Source organism: Notamacropus eugenii, chromosome 1, assembly GCF_028372415.1.
Source record: "Notamacropus eugenii isolate mMacEug1 chromosome 1, mMacEug1.pri_v2, whole genome shotgun sequence".
NCBI classification, from domain to species: domain Eukaryota; kingdom Metazoa; phylum Chordata; class Mammalia; order Diprotodontia; family Macropodidae; genus Notamacropus; species Notamacropus eugenii.
Genome location: NC_092872.1, coordinates 71,612,125 through 71,625,419, shown reverse-complemented (window position 1 = coordinate 71,625,419; position 13,295 = coordinate 71,612,125).

Below are 13,295 nucleotides of genomic sequence, written 5' to 3'. Positions count from 1 at the left end.
GGCTCTCAGAATGAAAGGTCACCCTTGTGCCTTTCCAAAATGCTAACAGTAATCGTTCTTAGGGAGCTGCAGTCATTCTGTTATCAGCTGAGCAAGGGCCCATTGGAGATGATTGACAAGGTTTCCACCTCCAGATTTCTTCTATAACTGAGCTTAATGACTTGGGGCTTGCAGGCGACTGCTCTTGATGAAAATTCAGGGAGGCTTGGGGAGGATGAAAAGGCAGCTGTGGGGCTTCTGGTGGTGTGTTAGCACAGCACTTGCCTGCAGACCCTTCTGCTTAGCAATGCAGCCTGAAGTCTCAAAGCATGGGCTTTCTACATTGGGCACTAACTGGCTCATATTGATCTGTATTTGGACTTGGCACAGTCCCAAAGATTCCAGCTTCTCATGTAGAGTAATGTAAAAAAGGTAACTTAGGAGGATGGGTAACATCATTTTCACCTTGAATGTTAAAATGAGGGAATGCTTTTTAAAGGTCTAGAGATAAAACACTGGAGAGTAGGAGAGTCCATATAGTGAGTGATAGGAAATACTTAGTTATTTACCTCCACATCAGTGGTATGTTAGAAGGCTGGGGAGGGGAAGAGAAAGAGACAGAGAGAAAGAGAGAGAGAGAGACAGAGAGAGAGAGAGAGAGAGACAGAGACAGAGACAGAGACAGAGACAGAGACAGAGAGACAGACAGAGAGACAGAGAGAGACAGAGACAGAGACAGAGACAGAGAGATGGAAAGAGAGAGGGAGGGGGGGAGAGTGAGAGGTTGAGAGATAGTGTGTGTGTGTCAAAAAGAATATACTGTTATATTGTAGTTGAGACAAGATTAGGAATCTTGACCCTGTTCTATGCTGTTTGACCTTGAATAAGTCATTTCATCTCTGCCCTTTGGTTAAAGGAATTGAACTATGTCATCTAAGGAATCTCCCAATGTCATTCTGACATAGGTCTATAAAGACAAGAAGTCAGTGCTACTTGGCCTGAGATAAAATGCACTGGTGTACTTTTATATAAACATGCATACTTATATACAATGCATCCATACATAAAGTATCCATCCATCCATAGATGCATGTATTCACTATCAATTAATACATTGTATACATATATGTGACATGTGTATACATGCATGAGTCCATATATACATGTATAGACACACCAACACAAATATACCAATGCATGCATATATATGTATATGTATACATATGTTGTTAGTTATTTCAGCAATATCCAACTCTTTGTGATCCCATTTGGGGTCTTCTTGACAGATACTGGAGTAGTTTGCCATTAGCTCAAAGGTATCTGAGGCCAGATTTAAAATCAGGAAGAGGAGTCTTACTGACTCCAGGTCTTATACTTTAGACCTTTCACTTTATTCATGGTACCATGTCCTGCATATGTATATGTGCTAGCTCTGACAATATGTGTGCAAAGTTTGTTATCAAAGTGTACATCTGTGGAAAGTACACTACTAAGGTAAGTGAACTTATCCACTGCATTCTCTATTTGCTGTAATCAATGGTTCCGCGTATGGATGGTGTGGTGGTGGCTGATGGAGCATCTGTGTTTTCTTGATGTTAATTGTTAGGTCAAAATTAGCACAAGCATCAGAGAATTGATCCATACTGTGTTGCATATAAGCTTCAGAGGCTGCATTGAGTGTACAATCATCCACAAACAGAAAATCATGCACCAATAATTCCTCTACTTTGGTCTTGGCTTGTAGCCTTTTCAAATTGAAGAACTTAACCATCAGTACAGTAGTTGACCTTGATGCCGTGTTCATCCTCACTGAAAGCATTTGATAATATGACTAAAAATATCATACTAAAAAGCATGGGAGCAAACACATAGCCTTATTTCACTCCACTGATGACTGGGAAGGCATGAGAGCATTGTCCATTATCTAGAACCCAGGCAAGAATGCCATCATGAAATTGATGTACAACACTGATGAACTTCTCTGGGCAACCAAATTTTGACATGTTTGTAAGGCTCCAAAGGAAAGTATGGGAGAAATGAAGTATTAGACTGACTACCAAACTGAAGGTATACAGAGCTGTTGTACTGACCTCATTGTTATATGCTTGTGAAACATGGACAGTCTACCAGCACCATGCCAGGAAACTGAATCGCTTCCGTTTGAACTCTCTTAGGAAGATTCTGAAGATCATCTGGCAGGATAAGGTACTAGACACTGAGGACCTTACTCAAACCAAATTGCCAAGCATTCAAACTATGCTTCAGAGAGCATAACTCCAATGGACTGGCCATGTTGTTTGAATGCAAAATGTCCACTTGCTGAAAAGACTACTTTTGTAAACAACATACTAATGGATTATGGTTTTTCAAAAAGACTATTTTATGGAGACCTCACACAGGGCAAGTATTCACATGGTGATGAGAAGAAACAATATAAGGACACTCTCAAGGTCTCTCTCAAGAACTTTGGATTTGGTTCTGTGACATGGGAGACACTGGCACAGGACCACTCAGCATGGCGTGCACACATCAGAGAAGGTGTTGTGCTCTATGAACAAAGCAAAATTGAAACAGATCAAAGGAAACACCAGTTGTGCAAATTTAGAGCATTCACCCCAAATGTTTACATGGACAATTTGTGCTCTGTTTGTGGTACAGGATTCCAAGCTCTTACTGGATCATCCACAGTTGGACACATTGAAACTTGACTCTAGCAGAGTGATGTCATTTTGGTCCTCTTCGAGAATGAAGGACAACAACCACCATGTATATGTACACATATGAATGTGTATGTGTACTTGCATGTATGTGTGTTTATGTGAGTGTATTTACACATGTGTATGTGTGTATGTGCAAACATGCATGTGTACATGCACATATTTGTGAAAGGTGACTAAAGACCCATTCTATGTGAGCAGAAACGTTTGCTAATTTTGCTGTTATTGTTGCCTAGATTCCTAAAATCATTGGATCATTGAATGTCAGAGTGGGGAAGGACTTCAGAGAGCAGTTCATTCATTTTAGAGATAAGGAAATTGAAGTCCCCCAAAGTGAAAGCTCGAGTAAATATGGAATGCTTTCTCTTTCATGTGAGGACAGACAGACAAATGAAGTTACCACATAAGTGGTTTCTCTTCACCTTTTAGTGACCATACCACCTATTCTCTATATTCTTTGGCCTTGGTGTGTCATGTTGCTAGGCTGATTGGTGGGAACTTGGTACAAGTGTTTACAATTATTGTACCCATTCCGTTTGTTAACTGGGGATTTTTGTCTTTGAGGGGAGAGTCATCACTTTTTCATTTTGGGTTCTTCGTTCACTTTATTGAAGAAAGAAGCTTGGTGATTTTGTCAGAGGCTTATGTAATCAAAGCTACACCTGTGCAAATTCATTTGGGGGTTGGATGCATGGTGCCATAGGCAACAGTCAGGCCCTGGGTACAATTAGTTATGCTTGAAGGTGTGAGATGGGGCAACACAGAGGGCACTTCTCTCTATCTCCATCAATCAGTTTCTATGGAGTTTGGAGAGGAAGTCAATCCCATGGAGGAAATTTACAAAGATAGAAGTGAACTCTTCCTCCTGGATTCCTCCTACTAAGATGTCAGCATCCAGGCACGAAGCTCCATTGACCTAATGTTAATTATAGCTTTGGATATCAGTTTAAAGATCTGTGATTTTCTTGGTCTAGGGAATTCCCAATGAAGACATTCCTCTATCAGTGCATGTTAGGATGTCCTCTACAATCTCAAATTGACCCTGTGTATAGAGATGAAAGGGACCTTGAGGTCATTGAGTCCAACCCTCTCATTTTACAGATGAATAATTTTAGGTACAAAAATGTCAAATGATTTGCCCAGGGTCACACAGCTAGTGTCTGAGGTAGAATTTGAAACCAGGTTTTCCGGACCCTGAGTCCAGTTCTCTAAGCACTGCACTATGTTGACTCTAAAATTATGTTAGGGAATTATCTAGAGCTGAGATATTAAATGACTTGCCCAGGGTCACAGAGCCAGTATTTGAAAGACAAGATTTGAGCCCAAGTTTTTCTTGTTTGAAGGACAGTTCTTTATCCAATTTGCCATGCTTATGTGCTGTTGCCTTGACCAAACAGGATAAGGAAATTTCATTTTAATGCACTGTTCTTTAGTTTCATGCATTTGAAAAAGATTCTTGAGTTTTGAAAAACAGCTGGGAACAATTTTTCCTTTCTCTCAACTGTCATCAGTGAGCTGCCCAGAAAAGATGTTCAAAAATGTTGAGGTGGAGAAGAAAAAGGAACAAAAATAAAAGATCAGTGGTGGAGAAACTCACTGAGGCCCCTGCCCTCTGGGACTTGCTCAAGTAACTCGACTCTGACCTTGGCAACTCAAAGAACAAAACCATGGTAGCAGGGTTAAGACTCAAGCCCCCGTAGAACAGCTGCGACATTTCTGATGTTGGATGTTTTTTATGATTCTCCAGTGTCTTAACCAACAGAAACAGCCAGCAGGATTCAAAGAACACATCTCGAAATCTTCTTTAAATCCACAGCAAGAGACTTCTTTTTGTAGTTAACTATAAGGCTTTTCTGTCTCTGAAAACCAGGCAGGTGAATGGTTGAATGGCGTGTTTTATATGGAATATTTTCCTATAATTATTATCATAATATCATATGATAAAGTCTAACTATATTATGGTAGAATTTATATTACACACACACACATATATATATATAGGATTTATAGATGTTATGCATGGTTACATAGCTGTATATAATGGTTATATAAGGTTTTATATCTATGCATGCATGTAGGCATATACACAACACACATGTGTATAATACACAGTGCATGTATATACATATATGTATGCAACACACAAGTTAATACAATATGCATATTACATTATGAATAGATGTGTATATACTTATATACAGACATACATCTAAAATGACATTATATTTAATCATAGCTAAATACATAATATACACAGTAATTTTATACACATATACATACAATACATATAACACACACATATATGTGTGTGTACATACATACATGCATACATACATATGTAGACACACATATATTCCTCCTCCTGTTTACAAGGCAAAGTTACCCATCAGACAACAATCGTTTCTTGCGTGCTGTTCATATGAGTAATAGTACAGTTTAAGATTCTGGAACCCATTGTGGGGTCAGTTGGGAAGGTGCTGCTAGGTGTCTGGTCAGTGACAGGTGCTGACTGGAGTATTGGTGTCAAACTCAAATAGAAAGGGGGCTGCTGATCATAAGGATCCCTGTGGTCCATACATTAGTTTTAAAATGTCATATTACTATATTTCATTGTATTTTTATTTATTTTGCTAAGCATTTCCCAATTATGTTTTTATATGGTTTGGGCAATAGTTGGTAGCATTGTGGGCTGCATGTGGTCCATGGACCACATGTTTGATGTCTCTGAACTAGAGGACAAGGCAGAATAGACCTACTCATTGCTTATTAGGAAGAAGTATTTTCAGGTTTCTGGCACATTTAAGGCTACATATGATAGTTATTGAACTCGTATCCTGGATCAACTTATCTGTTTCTCCCAACCCCTTTTCACTCTTTTCTCTTTCTCTATTGACCCTGTCAGAGTCCGTCTGTGTGTGTGTGTTTGAGTGTGTGTGTGTGTGTGTGTGTGTGGTGGGGGAGTGTGAATGTGGGTTAAGGAGACTTTGCTAATCCAGGTAATTGATCAGATTGCAGGGAATAGTGTTTCCAACTGTGTAAAATACTTCATTGGCTCATTAATTTTGTGGATACCACAATTCTTTTCATCTGTGTATAACTATGCCTTTTCATCCTGTCAAAATCTTGTCTATACCCTCCAATATGTCCTCCATAGTGGGTCTGCCCTACATGCTAGATACCTTCCTGCAGGTCTTTTCACAATCTGCAGACAACACTCATGCTGTCCATATTTTGTCATTTGCTCCCCTTACATGACCAGCCATTTCGTTTTGGTCACTCATTCTCTGAGTAATTTCTTCTACTATTTCTCACATGTAGGCCATTTTTGGCAATGTGTTATGGATTACTACTGCTCACTATAAGGCCATTGTTTTTGGTGCCAACTGCAATTAGGATTCTTTGGGAATTATGGTCATCCATGATTCTTAGCCATGTAGCAGGGTGCTGGTTTTTAAAATGGTAGGTTTTCATGTTGGGGAACAGTTTGTGATCACTGAAAATGGTATATGGTTTCCTAAATTCAATCCATCTCCTTTCCTTCCTCGAAATTTCTAGATTCAAATCATCATCATGCAATCCCAGTGTGTGTACAAGAAGTATAAGTATTAATCCAATCAGGCAGAACTTAAAATTTGCCAGCAAAGCCCTCTAGAAGTTATTAAATATTTAAGTTAATGAATGTTGAATAAGAGATTACTACGTATGGGGCACGACACAAAGCTCTTGGGAAGATAAAGATAAAATTGACCCAGTGTCTGCCTTTCAGAAGCTTGCATCCAATTGGGAGCCCATACAACATAAAAAAACTCAGACTGGAGTTTCCCCCCCCCCCAAATTAATTCTTTTTTCTATACATTTATGATATGTCCTTCCAACTCTATCTTCCCCAAATGAACTGAAATAACAGAAAATCCAGAAAAAATGAACAAAAACATCTCATTATGAATATGTATAGTTTGGCAAAACAAAGAAACAAACAAAAAATCATTAGCTATCCCTCAAAATGTATGCTTCTCTCCTGTATTTTGAATTCATCACCACTCTGGCAGGAGGTGAGTGATGTATTTCCTCTACAAGTCTTTTGGATGTAGAATTTATCATTTCATTGATCAGACTTATAAAGTCTTTCAAAATTATTTTATCTCTATAATATTACTGCATAATCTTTTCTCTTTGTTCTGCCCAGTTTGGTCTGAATCAGTTCAAAGAGGTCACCTGAGTGTCCTCTGAAACTATCTATTTTGTTCCTCCTTATGGCTGTTGCTTTTACACCAGTTTCTGCTGTTAATCTAAATGTATGTAGTTCATCCTTGGGAGGAGAGGAGAATCTAGAGATCAAAGGTACAACACATTGGGATGAGAGAAGGTACTATACTTAGGACAGAGAAGAGTAGGATGGGAGGTGGTGGTGGTGGTGGTGGTGGTGATGGTGGCAGTAGGTATTTTTCCAGCATGCTGGTAAATACCCTAAGAGAACAATGTTTCAGTAGTTGGGAAGATTTTGGATGTTTCAGGGTGATTTCAGACAGGTGAATTTAAAGTCAAGGCAACTAAGAAATCAAACTTTTGCAATTTTCCCTTAGGACAGCTAAGTGACATGGTGCACAGAGCATTAGACTTGGAGTCTGAAAGTCCTGAGTTCAAATACAGTCTTAGACACTTACCAGATGTATAATCATGCACAAGTCACTTAACTCTATTTGCCTCCTTTTTTTTTTAATTTGTAAAATGAGGGTATTGATAGCATCCACCTTCCAGGGATGTTACGGGGATAAAACAAGTCAATATTTGTAAAGTTCTTTGGCAATCTTAATTCTGTTGTGCAGTCATTTCAGTCATGTTTTCTTCTTTATTGCCCTATTTGGGGATTTTCTTGGAAAAGATACTAGATTGATTTGTCATTTAGTTCTCCAGCTCATTTTACAGGTGAGGAAACTGAGGCAAGCAGGTTAAGTGACTTGCCCAGGGTCACACAGATAGTAAGTGTCTATAGACAGATTTGAACTCAGGAAAGTGAGTCTTCTTGACGCTAGGCCTGGCACTTTGCTCACTGCCCCTTGAAAACCTTAAAGAGCCATATAATTACTAGCTATTATTATTAGTGGTGTTATTATTGTATGACTTTTAACAAGACATTTAACCACAAGTTATCACAAGGCCCTCCTCATTTTACAAATGGGGAAATTGAACTAGATGACTTCTAATGTCTGCTCAAGTCCTAAAATCCTATGATTTTATGATCGTTTGATCAAGGTATTTTTCAAGAGTTGGAGAGCTCACCCAAATAAACCAGTCTTATAACTATGTTGAATATCATAAAGGAGGCAATGTAGATTAAAGATCCTTTAAAACAATATCCGGGTCTTTGTAACAACTATGAAATTGTGCCTTAATTTGTATAGTATCTTTTAGTTACAAAGCACTATACTTCATTTCATTTGATCGTAGATCTAGAAGTCAGTAATATCTTTATTATCCTCATTTTGCAAATGAAGAAATTGACACTAAGAGAATTTAGATAATGTGATCAAAGTCATGGAGCAAGTTGACTCCCAAATCCAATTGGTTTCCTACTATAACATGCTATAGTCATGGAAATCAATTTCTTAAGTCTCTTTTTTGTTTTCATTTCTTAGTTCTGAGAAAGCTCCCTTGATGTTCTTTGTGTAGTTTTATACATGTAATGCTAACTGACAATTAACCTGGTCATTAAGAATAGAGAAGTGGTCTTTTTCAGTACAAACAAGGCTTGGGCTTTCTTACTTTCTTCACTTTGTGCATAGCAATCTCTTCTTCTGGGATTGCCTTCCATTCCCTCTCTTCTTAAAAAAAAAAAAAGATGTCTTTTTTAAAAAAATAAGTTTTTATTGGTATTTTCCATTTCTTACATCATCATAGTTAACCCAAATATTGGCACCCTGCTTTCCAGGAGTCAAACCATAATAGTATTTTTTAGAGAGAAAAAAAATCAGCACAACTGATCAATACCTTGACTAAAGGATTGGGGGTATCTTTCTGTATTTCTCCAATGGAGACCTACTTGACCTTGATAATTTCATTACATTTATTTTTAATTTTTTGGTGTGTAATTGTTTTTATCCATTTACATTGTTATAGTTACTATGTTGTTTTCTAGACTCTTCTTACTTCACGAGTTCATATAGATCTTTCAATGCTTTCTTTTGTATTCATCAAATATGTCATTTCTTACAGCACAATAATATTCCATTCACAATTTGTCTACCATTCCTCAGTTAATGGGCATTTGCTTTTCCCTCCCTAATTCTTAGCTTTTCCAACATTGCTGCTCTAAGCAATTTGGAGGGACTCTCTTCTTACTGATGGCTTCCATGGGGTATAAGCCCAGCAACAGAGTGTCTGCTTCAAGCTCCAGATTGCTTTCCCAAATGGCCGTAATAGTTTCAATTTATGTTTATTATTTTCTTAATGTTAAACAGTTCCTGCATCCCTGCATCTGATAATTTCTCAGATAAATCACTGACAGAATTTTGTTTAAAATTTTTGAGTCAATATATTTTTGAGTCAATGATATTGACCTATAGTTTTATTTCCATGTCTTATCATTCCCCGGTTTCGGTTTTCAGACTACACTTGTCCGTAAGAGGATTCTTGTAGGGTGCTTTCTTTCTCAATTTTTGAGAATAATTTGTGAGCCAAGTTTAATATCTTCTTTAAAAGTTTAATAGAATTCTCTTGGGCTTCCATCAGGTCCAGGAGTTTTTCTTCTTTAGTAAAATTTTTACAGCTAGATTTATTTTTTTCTTAGGGGTGGTTATTTAAGATTTCTAGCTGGTCTTCAGATAGTTTGGGTATTTTATATTTTTGAAGATATTCCTCTATTTCTTTTGATTTCTCAGTTTTATCAGCATATAACTGTGTATAACATGTTGTGGCTATTCTTTTTATTTCCCTTGGTTTTACAGTGATTTCATTTTGCTCATTTGCTATTTTATTGATTTGAGTTTTTTCTTTCTTCTTTTAAATCAGATTAGCTAAGAGTTTATCAGCTTTATTAGTTCAAAGGACCAGCTTTTAGTTTTATAATTTCTATGTTATTTTGTTTCCAATTTATCTATTTCCCTCTAATTTTTAATATCTCTCTTTTGGGGTTGTATTAGGTTGGTTTATTTCTTGACTTTCTAATTTAAAAAAAATGAATATTCAGTTAATTATTCCTCTATTTTTCTATTTTGTTAATGTTTGTAAGTATATGGTTCTTCTCCCTTGAGGACTGCTTTTTCTGAGTCTCAGAAATTTTTGTATGCTATTTTATCATTATCATTTTCTTTGAATGGTTACTTATTGTTTCAATGATTTGTTCTTTGATCCACTGATTATTTAGTATTTCATTGTTATCTTTCCCTTTGGGTCTCTATCTTCTGTTTGTGATCCCTCAGTTAATTTCTATTTTTATTGCATTTTGGTCTGTAAAGGATATATTAACTATTTCTGACTTTTTACATTTGCTTGCAATATCTTTGTGACCTAGTACATAATCAATTTTTACAAAGTTGTCATGAAGAATGGAGAAATATGTATATTCTTTTATTATCCCATTTAGAAGATGCCATAATTCTTTTAACTTGAATTTCTCCAGGAATTTGTTCAGTTCCGTATTTTCACTTGTGTTTATTTTTCTTTTATACTCAACCAAAACTATTAGAAATATATTGAAGTCTTCTCTAAATATTGTATTACTCTCTGTCTTCTTATATCTCAGATAATGTTTCCTTTACAAATTTGGATGGTAGAGTGTTTGGAGCATGTAAGTTTATTATTGATATTTGTTTGTGATCCTTTCAGCATAATATAGTTTCCTTATTTATTCCCCCTCCCCCACTCTTGTTTTTTGAATGTTTATTTTTGCTTTGTTAGCATGATATCAATTCCTGCTTTTTGGGATTCACTTGATGCTTCACACATTTTTTCCTATAATTTTGCTAATATATTTATTTTTAAAATGTGTTCCTTGTAAGAGAAAGATTGTAGTTTTGTTTTCTTATTCATTTTTTTCATTTTGGGGATTATTTAATCCTTTCACATTTTAAGTTATGAGAGTTAGGTTTATATTTTCATATATCTCTCTCTAATATTGAGTTTTTTTAAGTTTTGATTTTTTTCTCTTTTCTACTACAAATACAGTACTGTGTTTCTTTATTTATTGTAATATTTTTAAAGTTTATCCTCTACTGGCTCTCTTCTCCTTACTCTTGATCCCTTCTTCTCATTTAGTATCCTTTTCCTTTTGGGATTTTGCTTATTCATTCCTTTTTCTCTACTGCTTTTATCTGGTTATATAATTTCTACCTTCTCTTTTCTCTCTCTCAGTCAAGTATATTCCCCTTCTCTTTCTTCCCCTTCAATGAGTTCTATTAATTAGGTTTTTTAAAAATTTCCTTTTTGTACCTCTTCCCCAAAAGGATTTATATCATTCTTTTCATTATCCATCATCTCATTCTGCCTACTCTAGACTCTCATTCTCTGATTCATGAGTCCTATAAGTATCTGATCTCTCTCTCTCTCTTTTTTTCTGTATTCCTCATGTGATTAAAACTTCCTAGATATCCATTCTTGGCTCTCTCCTCTAGCTGGTTTCTGTCACTTTCTTATAGAGTGTGCCCCACAGATTCCCAGGGGATTCAAACCTAGGTCTTCTGACTTTAAACCTAAATCTCTTTCTAAGGGCTGGAAAGTATGTCAGAGGCCATCGAGTTCCAATCTACTTCCCTTATTTTACAGACAAGGAAAAATGAGGTCCCACTTGGTCAAGTGACTGTCCAAGTGACTCTTAGGGATCATGTGTCTGTCACTGGAGGACCACAGCAAAGAGAATCAGATAGTCAGCAAAGCATCTGAGTGTTTACTATGTGTCAGGCATTATACTAAAAAAAAAAAAAAAGACAAGAACACATTCTGTACCGTCAAGGAGCTCCCATACTAATGGAAAAGACAACAATGTGAACAAATGTGTATAAGTAAGATACATACAGCATAAATGGGAGTTAATCTCAGAGGAAAATATTTCATCTAGAAGATGGAATTTAGTTTGAGTCTTGAAGGAAGCCAGGAGATGGATAGAAGTAGAGTAAGCAATCCAGGCATGGGAGACAGCCTGTAAGAAGGTAGGGAGCTAGGAAGTAGAGTGTTTAATGTGAAAAACAGCAAAGAGGCTCATGTTAATGTGTCATAGGGTGTGTGGAAAGGAGTAAATTGTAAGATTGCTGGAAAGGTAAGAAGGGAGTAGGTTTTGAAGGATTTTGTTGATCCAGAAGCCACAGTTTTGGAAGACCTTATACCAAGTCAATGAAGGGCTAAGATCCATCATTGGTGGTGGGAGTTCACATATCATATCCAGCCTTAGATCTATGATCCTATGTACTGTGATGCTTTCTAGTTGAGCAAAAACTATGAGAGCTTGTGTCACACTGGAAGGAACCCAGGACCACCTCATTGCGATGATGAAGCATTCACTTTGGTGTGGAAATAAAGGATGTGCTTGACAACAAAGCAAAATTTAGAGTGGATTATAGTCAGTTGTCTTTGTTTAAGGGGCAGGGTGCTGGAGTAATAATAATGAAAATTATGAAAATATTAAAGTAGTAAAATTAGACATAAAGGTTATGGGAATCATAATAAAATCTCCCTTTTTCTTTGTTATGTTTATGCCTTATCTTATCAATTACATTTTAATGGCATATTTTCCAACCACAAGTGGTAATATTTGTGCCATTTACTTGATGACTTTGACATCTGTTGTACTTGGGAACAAATATCCTATTACAAGTGAAAATAAAAGTGTACTCTGGAGCTAGGAGAGGGAACTGTATGCAGATCTACTGTCCTTATGCAAATTAAAAAACAGAGAGAAAAAAACACACCCACACAAACAGATACTCAACAATAAATTCATACAGCCTCTGCTAAGACCAAGAGGTCTTCTTACCTTTTTTGTGTGTGTCATAACAGTGTGATGAACCTTGTGGTCACTTCAGAATCATGTTTTTATACGTATAGATAGGATGACAAAGGAAAGCAATTATATTGAAATTGAGTTAGCAAACTATATATTTTCATTTTTATTATATTTCATTTATATAAATGTATTTATATAATCATATGTATGTTTTATATTTATTTTATGATTTATATGTTTAAAGTAATATAAAATTATACTTTTTAAAAAAGAAAAAGGGGAAGAAGAGAAAAACCATCAGTATAACCAATTAATATGTCAAGAAATCTGGAAATACATTGTATATTCTACATCTGTAGGTCTCCCACCTCTGCAAAAGATGTCTTCTCTTATGTCTTCTCTGGAGCCAAACTGTGTTCTTTGGGAAAAAAAAAAACATCAAGCATTCATTTAAAATTGTTTTGTAGTTCTTTTCACTTATGTTGTTGTAGTTGCTGTGTATGTTGTTTTCTTGACTGTGTTTCACTTTGCATTAATTCTTGTCTTTCCATCACATTAATTTCTTTTCTATTTATTTATTTTACTTAATAGTATTTTGTTTTTTTAATTATACATATAGTTTTCAACATTCATTTTTGTAAGATTTTGAGTTCCAAATTTTTTCC